General features: G+C 39.3%; 1 protein-coding gene across 3 annotated transcripts in view; it reads left to right on the forward strand.

Annotated features, from left to right (window-relative positions):
• The window catches only part of LOC150102576 (uncharacterized), a 226285-nt gene that overhangs the window by 143455 nt on the left and 69530 nt on the right, over window positions 1–13300 (forward strand). The window lies entirely within an intron of this gene.

A 13300-nucleotide genomic window follows, 5' to 3' on the forward strand; every position in this document is an offset into this window, starting at 1 on the left:
TAAAACTGTCATATCCTTAACTTAAGACCCATTTGTGATTCCATCATCAAATCTAACCTATTTGATCCAAAGTTTATTCTTTGACATGCTGTTTGAGAAATTTATTTCATAACATCTCAGTAAATTTTCCTTTATTCTCATCAAGAGTTTTCTATGCTACTCAGTCAATGTTTGGATAAGTGAAGTCACCCATCTCATTTAGTGCCCATCATGGTAATTTGGCAATGCATTTCATAGCCCTCAGCAATTGAACTACCAGGTCTGTAGCAGCACTGCACCATATATTTCATCCTATTGCCTCCACTTCATACCAGATATCCTTAAACTCACTGCGTCATGGGACATTATTGCTTTCATGCATTTCTACTCTAACTGGATAAAATCATCTGATATTAATAGTATCACACCTCCCTCCTCTCCTATTTCCATGTGTCAAGGTTTAAGTGCTGGGGAAATCAGTGTTTACTGAGTGCCTTTCCTCCCAATCCTTTTCCTCTATCATAATTTTCAGCTTTGTAGTTCAGCATGTAACCTGCTCTTATTAGAACATCTGCATACTTAGCTATTTCCTAGATTATCACAGCATCATGTTGGAGGTTTAATGGCATATGAACACCACTGCAAAAGGATTTAAAAAAAAGCTATTTTAATTCTTCCAGTCTTTTGTCTCAGTCAGTGGAAACATCTTCAAGGACTAAACTAACACTTGTAACACACACACACACACACATACACAGAGCCAGCACAATACTAAATGAAACATGTGGATATAACACTAGAGTCCTACCTAAGTTGGGTGCCCTCTAGGAGGTCTCTGTTGTAAATTGGGATCTTTGAGGATTAATGTTTCCCATATTTTGAGACTGATCATAGTCATGATATTTTTTGTGTTTATTCACATAGAATTATTACCATTCACATTACTACCATTCATAGAAATAGCTACCATTCACATAGAATGTGAATGGTAGCTGATCTGTCTTCTGTCTGTCCAAAGTATGCTAACTTGCAGGAACAGAGAACTTTAGATACACCAGGAACCTAGAGAGGAGGAAATTGATCTTTAGTGGAACGGATAAGGGTAGCAGGTTTCAGTTGGGGGCTTAAAAGCTGTGCAGAGATTATATTTCTTTAAGAACCTGGCTATTTTTTTCAGATATACCCTGGCATAGGGGATGGCGATGGCATTCCTAAAATTCTTCTGAAGAGATAGATAGCTGTGGACTTTGGGGGGGGGGGGGGGGGCATATTGTTTTTTTGATTCTGTAGGAAGGTCTCCCTTTCCTAGAGACTAATTATATACCAGCCTGATGGATCCCTGACTTTCTCTGTTTACAGAAAACCCACACATACAGGTAGATACATTCGCCAGCAATCTCCCCCCCACCACCACCACCACCCCAACAATATGGGATTATGCTGGCTTGATTGCCCGAGTGGTTAGCGTATCCACTCTCCAGCGCCAAAAGGCTGTGGGTTCGAATCAGGATGTTTGTGATTGTCTTGAAAATAGTGATGGTGGTCGGCAGTAGATGGCACTGGTGTAGATCATGAAGGTAGTTCCAGTAAGTGAAGTGGTGAAGATGGATAGTTGTAGAGCAGGTGTCCTCCCTCGATGAGTCTTTGGACTCCCTGGAGGTGTTATGTAATAGTAATAATAATAATAAAAGCCCTATATAATAGGGAATAATTAATCAGTTCACATAACCCTCCATATTCACATAACCTAAGTATTGTTTGCTTTTTGTTTCTTGGTGTGTCTGTGCAATTTTTGTCTGTTTTCTGTTATTTTAAGTATTATTTTTAAGATAAGATACCATACATATGGCACCGATAAAGAAAAAAATGGCAGCCAGGTCGCCATGTTTGTTTAAGAGTTTTGATGTAAACGAATTTGTGCAATGTTGCTGTCTGTGAGATGTATGCTTTGCAAAGAGCGGTGGGAGTCTGGTTAGAGGGTGATAGTGGAGTTAATATGTGCAGAAAGTGTAAGGAGAATGAAGATCTCAAGTGTGTTTCGGGTGGCGAGAGTGATATCGTTAACAATAGTCAGAATGTAGAAAATGGCGGTGTGATAGAGGATTGCGTGGTAGTGCCAGATAGGTGTGAGAGCGTCATTGAAAGTGTAAAGGAAAGTAGAAATACAGAACGAATGGATGATTTGATTGATAATGAAAATGGTGAGATAAATGCGAGTAGTGAAATTGCGCATTTGAACGGAGCGATACACCGAGCAAAAAGGCAACTGGAGCGTATGGAAAAATGTGTGCTGAACGTACCGACTAATAACCGGCGAAAGTCTGTGACGACAAATAATAGAATGTTCGTAAACGTCAGTAAAATGAAGGAGCGAGTGCTGTATGGGGATTCGCTATTAAGAGGTGTGATAATTGAGAGTTTGATGAAGTCGTACCAGCCAGGTGCAAACATAAAGGACGTCAGCGAATCTATTAGAGTGCAAAAACAGAGGGTAAAAGAGATGATAATCGTGGCAGGAACAAATGATTTGAAAGAGGACAAAATGGAAATGATAGAGGATGTGAGGGAATTACTTGAGGTAACAAAAGAGAAGAGTGAGAGAGTTAGGATGGTGAGTATTTTACTGCGGTATGACAGTGAAGTGTTTAGAAGGAGTGCCATAATTGCCAATGACTTTATGCGTGGGTTATGCATGGAGAGTGGTGTGGAATTTGTGGATGTGTGGAATGAGTTTGATGGGCAAAAAGACTTATATAAGATGGATGGGTTACATTTGAATGGAGTTGGTGTACGGAGGCTTGAAAAAGTGTTGATGAATGATGTGGAAGTGGATATACAGACTCAGGGAAACTAGATTTATTAAGAGGGGGGAGGAGTAGATATGCAGATTTTAGGGAGGCAGTTGAGTGTATGAATGAGTATATTATGCCCGAGCGAGTACGAAGGACAACAAATCAGAATGGGATAGTTAGTATAAGGCATCAAAGTAGGGATGGGACAAATGGGCTTCTGTAATTCATGTACACTAATGCCAGGAGTATTAGGAACAAGAAGGAAGAGTTTTTGGCCTTGGTTGGCACTTCCAGGCCACAAGTTGTTGGTATTAGCGAAACATGGCTGACAGAAGATGATAAAGCTAGTGGGATTGAATGCGATGGGTATAGCATGTTCAGGAGTGACAGGGTGAATAAAAAGGGGGGAGGAGTGTTATTGATGATAGCTGATGAGTTGCAGCCAAGGAGTATAGAAGTTGAACTGCAGGATAGAGAAAAGAGCACATTTAAGGCTGTTTGGTGTGAGATAGAATCTAGCAGAACAAAATATACAATTGGCTGCTGCTATAGACCAGGCGATGGAATAGATGGTGGGGATAGTATGCATAGGCAAATAGAAGAAATGAGTGGAAGGAGGGTAATTATTATGGGTGATTTCAATTATGGTAACATTGACTGGAGTGAGGAGAGGGCACATGAGAGGAAGGAATTGGATTTTATGCGGTTATGAAGGTACAACTATCTGTGGCAGCATGTAGTGGAAAATACCAGGGGGCAGAGAGTGCTTGACCTAGTAATTGCAACTGAGAATGTGGCTGTAATGAACATGACCATGTTGCCACCAGTTGGTGAGAGTGACCATAAGGTCATGACTTGGGAGGTGGCTAAAGGAGCAAAATTTACAATTAAGACAGGGTACATGTGGAATTACCGGGCTGGTAAGTATGACAAGCTTAGGTGTGTGCTTGGCTCAGTGCCATGGCATGTAAAACTGCAAGGGCTGGATGTTGATAGTGCATGGGAGGTGGTTAAGTGTTTGCAGGAGGCAATGGTTGACTGTATACCAAGAGTCCGAATAATAAATCAAGTAGGGGTTAAATGGATGAATAACACTATTAACTTGAGCTGCAAAATAAGAAACAATTGTGGAGGAAATTTAAGGAGAAAGGTGACCAGCAGGCACAGGAATAGTGTAAAGCTCAGGCCAGGATGGTAACAAGGGTGGTAAGAAAAGCAAAAGCGGATTACAAAAGAAAATTGGCCATGCAGGCTAAAGAGAATCCCAAACAGTTTTTTCAATATGTTGCAAGTAAAAGGAAAAATGTTCATTGTAGAATGATCTTAAAAAATGCTGAGGGGTAGGGAGGTAACCGAATCAGTCGATATAGTGGAATTTCTGAGCGAGCACTTTGCAAGAGTATATCATCCAGGTGGTGACATTGCAGAAATGGAAGAACCAACAGCTTATACTGGAATTGTGATGAATGAAGTAGAGGTAACCAGTCTATTACAGAACCTCAATGTCAATACATCTGTGGGATTGGATGGTATACCAGCTCGTGTTGTACGTGAAGCGGCTAAAGAATTGTTAGTGCCCTTGACCATTTTGTTTAATTTGAGCCTCGGGTCTGGGTCAGTCCCAAGGGGGTGGAAAGAGGGGAAAATAGTTCCGCTGCATAAAGGTAGTTCCAAGGCTGCTGTTGAAAATTACCAGCCAATCAGCATAACAGGAATCATTGTCAAGGTCTTGGAGAAAATAGTCAAGAGGAAAATACAAGCTTGGATAGAAGAAAATGGGATACTGTATCGGGGACAGCATGGTTTTGTGAAGGGTAGGTCATGCCTCAGTAACTTGCTCACGTATTATAACACAGTGATGGCTGAACTGGATAAGGGTAATGGGTTTACAGTGATTCTACTGGACCTTGCTAAGGCCTTTGACAGGATACCACATGGAATTCTAATCAGTAAATTGCAGCATATGGGGATGGATATAGGGTTGGTGAGATGGATAGGAGGGTGGTTGACGGAGAGATATCAGAGAGTGGTCTATTTAGGAGTAGAGTCCACAAGACGGCCTGTGACTAGTGGTGTGCCACAAGGATCTGTTCTTGGACCACTGTTGTTTAATTTGTTCATTAATGATATAGGAAAGGATCTGAAAGGAACAGCTCATTTGTTTGCAGATGATGCAAAGTTGGGTAGGGCAATAGTGAATGCAGATGATGTTAAAATTTTGCAAGATGATTTGGATAGATTGGAGGTCTGGGCTAAGGAAAATGGATGTCAATTTAATGTGGCAAAATGTAAGGTTATACATTTTTGGTGAAAAGATTAGCAGCAGTTTACTACATTGGTGGAACTGTACTCCAAGAAATTGATGAGGTACGAGATTTAGGAGTGTTGGTGGATAAGGAGTTGAAGTTTAGGGGGCACATTGCAAAAGTGGCCAAATCAGCTCATCAAATCATTTGGTTGCTGAAGAATACGTTGACAAGCAGAGACAAGCAGGTTATTGTTCCTCTGTATCGAGCCTTGATAAGACCCCATCTCGACTACTGTGCCCAGATTTGGTCACCTAGGTTTCTTCTTGATGGGGAGGAGGTGGAGAGGATCCAGAGGCGAGTGACCAAGATGATAGCAGGTCTGTGGAATGAACCTTATGAGAACAGGTTGAGGATTTGTGGGTTGCAAAAATTGGTTGACAGGCAGAGGAAGGGAGATATGATTGAGACATTCAAATTACTGAAGGTTTCTATAAAATTAATTCAGAAGATATTTTTGAGAACAGGGCTGGTTGTAGGAGGACTAGGGGACATCCATGGAAACTGGGCAAAAGTGTGGTTAGTAAAGGTGTTAGAGCTGGGTTCTTTACTTTTAGACTGGTGAATGAGTGGAATGGGCTGCCAGAGTCTGTGGTGGATGCTGTGACAGTGAATGAGTTTAAGGCGAGGTATGATAGATACTGTATGAATGTCGAATAGTTGTGATGAATATGATTTGGGGTCTCCCTCGATGAGTCTAATGACTCCCTGGAATTGCCCGTAATAATAATAATAACAATGCCCTAACTACTGAACTTATCTACTGAACCATATCCTTAACACCTTCTTAGCCAATGGCTACAACCCCCTAAAAATCCAAAATATATTAAAACCAGTTAACCACAACCCCCTCCCTTCATTGCAGAGATATTCTAAATCTATCACCATTCCATATAGCCAGGATACATCCAAAAAACTAATAAAAATCCTCAGAAAATATGACCTCACAACTAGTTACAAACCACATAAGAAATTGCATCTCTTATCCTCTACACCAAAGACCAACCACTTACCCTAGACCTACCTGCAGTATACCAGGTCCCTTGCAGTTGCTAACTGTCCTACTGTGGCCAAACAGGCAGGACAGCCAATATCAGGATCTGAACACAAGAACTAAATCCAATTCCACCAATACAGCCACTCAGAACCTGCTGACCATGCATTGGACCCCACCACAGAATACACTGGAAGAAGACTACTCTATTACACCACAGCAAGTACAAGTACGAACGATTATTCCTTAAATCAGCCTCAGCTCTGAAAAACTTCCCAAACTTCAACAAATTTGGGTGCATGAGACCGCCCCAAATTTGGGAAGCTTACATTCTAAGATTGTCAACCCAACAGCCAAGACAATCCAATTTAGTCATCTAGGGGGCTAAATTGGGTTGTCACCTTTCAGGACTCTAGGACCGACTTCAGCTGCCTTTCATCAGCCTCATTTGCTTAGTGTGAGTGCCTGCATGCACATATCATTATTTTGTGATCCCTGAAGATGGCAGTGTAACATTGCTGAAATATAGGTAGTTATTAATTAAAGTTTTTATAATTAATAATTTAGTTTACGTTTTCATTTCTTAAAAAATTTGAAGTATGTCTAACCAACGTATAAGCTTATCTACAAGGATAGGAAGGTGCTGTGTATATGGTTGAGTTCAGCTGAAAGAGAGGTTCCACTGGAACAAAGATGGCAACTTTGTTAAGCTTCCTTAATGCATATTCACTATGGTGTGAAGAGATTGAATTTGCGGCTGGGATTTAGAAGATTGTTGTACCTTTTGATATGCTTGTTTCTTATTTTTAAGAATTCTTGGACATTTCTTCTGAAATATTGGAGAGAATGGGCCAATGCTCAGGGTTGAGGAGGATCGCTGACAGCTCTGAAACTTCCATGTTCCTACTAGTTAGCTTACTTTGGACAGACAGGTAGATCAGCCAATATCTGCATAGATGAACACAAAAAAATACGTCTGCAATCATGACTACGGTTAGTCTGGTCTTGCAGACCATGCATTGGATACTACTTATAAGTTCAACTGGAAATAAACTTCCATGCTCTGTCACAGCAAATTTAGAAAAGAAAGAAAGTCATAACCACTGTTTTTAGAATCTGCAGCTGCCCTCAGAAATGAACCAAATTTAAAGAAATACAGACACAAGAAACTTCCCAAAATATGGGAAACATTAATCCTCAGAGATACCAATTTACAACTAAGGCCTCCTATGGATGCTGTATAGGTGCTCCTCCTAGATAGGACTTTAGTATTGTATCCACACGTTTCATTTAGTATTGTGTTGCATTTGTGTGTGTGTGTGTGTGTGTGTGTGTTACAAGTGTTTTTGTACTCCCTGAAGATGTTTTCATGACTGAAACAAAATACTGGAAGAATTAAAATAGTTTTTTAATCCTTTCCCAGTGCTGTTCATACTCTTTTAAACCTCCAACACAAGATCAGATCCTCTCCTATCTCTTCTGTCCTTCCTAAACATACTATACCCCTTAATGCTTGATTCCAGTTATTACATCTGACTCTATAAGCCAGGTTTCACTAATACAACCCTTTTTCATGATTCTCCTTCATTTGTATAACTATAACACATTACTTTCTGTATTTTTCACATGCCCACTCACACTGGAAAAGTCTGCACCTAAAGCATATAGGCCTTTCCGTTTCACCAGATTCATAACCATGCTCATTGACATTCATATCATTATCATCTTGGCATACCTTTTGTTGCACTTATACATGTTTTGTCCATTCCTCACATGATGATCTAGTTTATCTAACCTAATTATCTGATTAGGTCTCACTCCAATAAATAATTTCTCAAGATTCCTGATGTCAAATCCACTCGTGTACAGGCTATCCATCTTATGCAAGTCTTCTTCTTCACAGCGAATGCATCAAATGATTTGCTATTTTAGCCATCCTTCTTGACTCAGTACCATCATAATACAGCAATAGACTAATAATTTTCACTCTCTTAACCTCCTTTCTTGCTTTTTCCAGCAATTTTTTCATACCTTTCATACTCTGTTTATCTCTGCTTAAATAATTTCTTTCTGTGAGCACTCTCTCTCTTTTACTTTTATTTTCTTCTTGATTACTTTTCATTTCTGTCCTCATTTGTTTATCCTTATATGCTCCTGGGAGGCTTGAAGTAATGATGCTGTTGTTAAAGGCAAATTTAAGGAGTGAATCACCATACCATATTATTTCTTTTTTCTTACATTCTAATTGGCTTATCTTATTGTTATTATTAACTGATATCTTATCAACTTCTGCACTTTCCTGCTTCTTCTTATTTTTCTTATCCTCTTGGAGGTTTTTTAGACATTTCCCAATGTTTTCTATTCCTTGGTTGATTGTCTCTTAATTTGCTTTAATATGGAAATTTCATTTCATATGTCAAATTACCTTCCTTTGTATTATCAAATGACTCAGTACTATCATGTTTTCTTAATTCATGTCTCTAGCATCTACATTACGTTTTGCTTTTAATGGTGCTTCATTATTTTGATGGTATTTTTAAAAATTAAAAACATTGTATCTACAGATATATTAGTTAATGCACCAAATACATTAAATCTGGTAAAAATCAAAATAATATAATAAAAAGTATACTAATTAATCTTATAAAACACCATGCATAAATAAAATAACTAAAAATCACTCAATAAATAAATAAAAGTCACCTCTCTTGTAAGAGAGGTGACTTTTATTTATTTTGTTATATTGTGGTTTAAGCCAAAAAGAATACAATTTGGTTAGCTAAATCCCAAATTGCCAGTCCATCCTCGTTCGTTCAGTACCAAGGTGTACTACATTAGATCAGAAGCCCTGGTCGGTTCTCTGCATGAAGGTTCTCCTTTCAGTTATACAGCTTTGACCCTTAAGCACCCCAATAAGTATGATGATAATTTTAAATTCTGAACAAGACAATGCTTATGTTCCAACATTGCTTATGTTCCACGCCCATGTTCCAACATAAAAATGTGCACAAATTCACATGGAGAGAAGAGGCTAGGAATAAGAAAAGTCTCATTGACTATGTTATTGTTGATAGTGATGTTTTCTCCCTGGTGCAGGACATCAGAGTGTACAGAGGATTTGAAATTGGAAGTGATCACTATTTAGTCTTGAGCAGGATAAAATTGAATTGCATATTGAAAAGAATAACATGTAAGAAAGTTTTAAAGCGAATAAAAGTTGAGCAGCTCTCAGATGTGAACTGTAGACTAAAATACAGAAATATTATTGAAAAGAAAATGAAAGAGTTTGAGAACAGGAATCAAACCTTGGAGATTCAGTGGCAAACTCTGAAGAAAACACTGATTGATTCTGCCAGAGAGGCATGTAGTGAGGTTGTGTACAAGGATAAAAAAATCAGAACTCCCTGGTGGACACAGGAAGTTAAAGAGGCAGTGAAGGAAAAGAAGAAAGCATATCAAAAGTTCCTGGCAAATAAGTCAGCTTTTACTCTTACAGAATACAGAGACAAATGTAAGAAAGCTAAACAGTGTGTAAAACTAGCTGAACAAAAGTCGTGGGAGGACTTTGGCAAGAATATAGAAAATAAATATCAAGAAGGTGGCAAAATATTCTGGAGGTTGTTGAAGAAGCTTAGGAATAGAGGAAAGAGTGCTGTAAAAGGAGTTAGAGATGATAAAGGTGACATGAAAACAGGAGAAAAAGATATCCTTGAAGTATGGAGTAATTACTTTGAAAAACTGCTAAATGAAACAAGCAGTGATGACAGCACAGTGATAAAAAACACTGACCAGGCATGCAGTCAGGAATACATATCCATACTTGAAGTAGAAAAAGCCATCAAACGCTTGAAATGTGGAAAGGCAGCAGGAGTAGATGATAACGAGAAGGTTAACGAGTGTGGTAAAAACAGCAAAAGCCGATTATGAAAGGAAACTAGCTATGCAAGCAAAAGAGAATCCCAAACAGTTCTTTCAATATGCTGCAAGCAAGAAAAAAACTGTACATGGCAAAATGATTTTAAGGAATGACGATGGTAAAGAGTTCACCGAACCAGTCGATATAGTGGAGTTACTGAGCGCGCACTTTGCAAAAGTATATCATCCAGGTGGTGACGTTGAAAAAATTAAGGAACCATTAGTTTATATGGGAATTGTGATGAATGAAGTGGAGGTGAATAGTCTATTACAGAACCTTAATGTGAATACATCTGTGGGATTGGATGGTATACCGGCACGGGTCTTGCATGAAGCAGCTAATGAATTATCAGTGCCCTTGACCATGTTGTTTAATCTGAGTCTCAGGTCTGGCTTAGTCCCGAAGGCGTGGAAAGAGGGGAAAATAGTTCCACTGCATAAAGGAGGATCCAAGACTATGGTTGCAAATTACCGACCGATCAGCATATCAGGAGTCGTTGTCAAGGTCTTGGAGAAAGTAGTCAAGGGAAAAATACAGGAATGGATTGATGAAAATGAGATACTGTACAGAGGACAGCATGGCTTTGTGAAGGGTAGATCATGCCTCAGTAACTTGCTCAAGTTTTATAACAAGGTGACGGCTGAACTGGATAAGGGAAATGGGTTTACAGTGATACTGCTGGACCTGGCAAAGGCGTTTGACAGGATACCACATGGAATTCTAATCCGTAAACTACAACATATGGGAATGGATATAGGGTTGGTGAGATGGATAGCTGGGTGGTTGATGGAGAGATATCAAAGAGTAGTTTATTCAGGAGTAGGGTCCAAAAAACGGCCTGTGACTAGTGGTGTGCCACAGGGTTCTGTTCTTGGACCACTGCTGTTTAATCTGTTCATTAACGATATAGGGAATGGTCTAAGTGGGACAGTTCATTTGTTCGCTGATGATGCAAAGTTGGGTAGGGCGATAGTGAATGCAGAAGATGTCAAAGTCTTGCAAGATGACTTAGATAGATTGGAGTTCTGGACTAAGGAGAATGGATGTCAATTTAATGTGACAAAATGTAAGGTTATGCATTTCGGAGTGAAAAGATTAGCAGCAGTATACCACATTGGTGGAACTGTACTCCAAGATATTGATGAGGCCAGGGACTTGGGAGTGTTGGTGGATAGGGAGATGAAGTTTAGGGGGCACATTGCGAAAGTAGCTAAATCAGCTCATCAACTCACTTGGTTGTTGAAAAATACCTTGACGAGCAGAGAAAAACAAGTTATTGTACCTCTGTACCGAGCCCTGATAAGACCTCATCTCGACTACTGTGCCCAGATTTGGTCACCTCGGTTCCTTCTTGATGGGGAGGAGGTTGAGAGGATCCAGAGGCGAGTGACTAAGATGATAGCAGGTCTATGGAATGAACCATATGAGAACAGGTCGAAGATTTGTGGGTTGCAGAAACTAGTTGATAGGCGAAAAAGGGGAGATATGATTGAGACATTCAAATTGCTAAAAGGATTCTATAGGATTAATTCAGATGATATTTTTGAGATCAGGACTGGTGGTGGGAGAACTAGGGGACACCCATGGAAGCTGGGCAAGAGCGTGGTTAGCAGGGGTGTTAGAGCTGGGTTCTTTACTTTTAGAGTGGTAAATGAGTGGAATAAGCTGCCAGAGTCTGTTGTGGGTGCTATGACAGTGAGCGAGTTCAAGGCAAGGTATGATAGATACTGTGAGAATGTTGAACAGCTGTGTGAACATGATGTTTAGGGCCTCCCTCGATGAGTCTAAGGACTCCTGGAGTAGCCCGTGGTAATAATAATAATAATAATAATAATAATAATAATATTCGACCAGAAATGCTGAAGTATGGTGGTATAAAAGTCTTACAGTGGCTTCACTGCATAGTTCAGAAAGCCTGGACTGAGGGACGAATTCCCGATGATTGGAGTAGAGCTCTCATAGTACCCATATATAAAAAGGGAAATAAAACTGAATGTGAGAATTACAGAGGTATTTCCCTACTGAGTGTTCCTGGCAAGATCTATACAAGTATACTGAGAAACGGTTGAGAAGAATTGTGGAAGAAAAGCTTGGTGAAGAACAAGCTGGATTCAGGCCAAATAGAGGCTGTCAGGATCAGATCTTCACTTTACGACAAATAGTCGAGAAAGCATGGGAATATAACAGAGATCTGTATTCAAGTTTTGTCGATTTGGAAAAGGCATATGACAAGGTGCCAAGAGAGAAGCTATTCAATACGCTGCAGTTATATGGTGTCAATGGGGCATTATATCAAGCAAAACTTAGTCTTTATTTGAGTTGTTAGTCAGCAGTTAGAATTGAAGGAAGTACAGGAAGATGGTTTAATGTTAAATCTGGTGTGAGACAAGGATGTACATTATCCCCTCTGTTATTCATTATCTATATGGATCACATTATGAAGGAAAGTGGTGTTAAACCTGATATCAAAATTGGAGATGTTAATTTCAGCTCTTTGCTTTATGCGGATGATGTTATACTTCTAAATAAATCCGCTACAAGTCTGCAAGATTCTCTGACTAAATTGAATAGCTGTTGTAATAGATATAGTATGAAGGTCAGCAATAAAAAGACAAAGACAATGAAAATAGGCAGAATCATTGAAAATGTCAACTGTGTTGTGAATGGAGAACCTGTGGAACAAGTAAAACATTTCATTTACTTCGGCACGATTTTTACTGAAGATGGTAAATTAAATATAGAAATAGACAACAGAATCAGCTAAGCTGGTATGGTGGGAAGTCAATTGAATAAATTCATATGGAATAAGAGAGAAATTAGTCGGAACACTAAATTAGCTGTATACAAGACAGTGTTCAAACCAGTTTTAACTTATGGATCTGAGAGCTGGGTCAGAAGTAAAACACTTGACCAAAGACTAGAGACCGCAGATATGAGAGTCCTGAGAAAGATTAGAGGCGTGAACAGATGGCATCAATGGAAATATCATATTAAAAATGAGGATATTAGGAAAGAACTTGACATTGTCAGCATCCAGGAATGCGTTAGCAGAGCTAATCTCAGGTGGTATGGTCACTTAAATAGAATGGGAGAGGAAAGATTAGCAAAACAAGTGTTCTCTGCCAGGTTGGCAAGAAAACGACCCAGAGGAAGACCAAGATATAGGTGGATTGATACGGTACAAAGTGCCTTAGACGATAGAAATATAAGATCTGATAATGTTGGAGTCTTGACAAGTAACAGACTGATTTGGAGGAAAATTGTAGATAGGAGGTTAGTAATGATGTAAATTTTTCATGTAGTACTGTCATAT

This window comes from Typopeltis vanoorti, chromosome 10 (assembly GCF_054136105.1).
Source record: "Typopeltis vanoorti isolate ZY-2024b chromosome 10, IOZ_Tvanoo_1.0, whole genome shotgun sequence".
Lineage (NCBI taxonomy): Eukaryota > Metazoa > Arthropoda > Arachnida > Uropygi > Thelyphonidae > Typopeltis > Typopeltis vanoorti.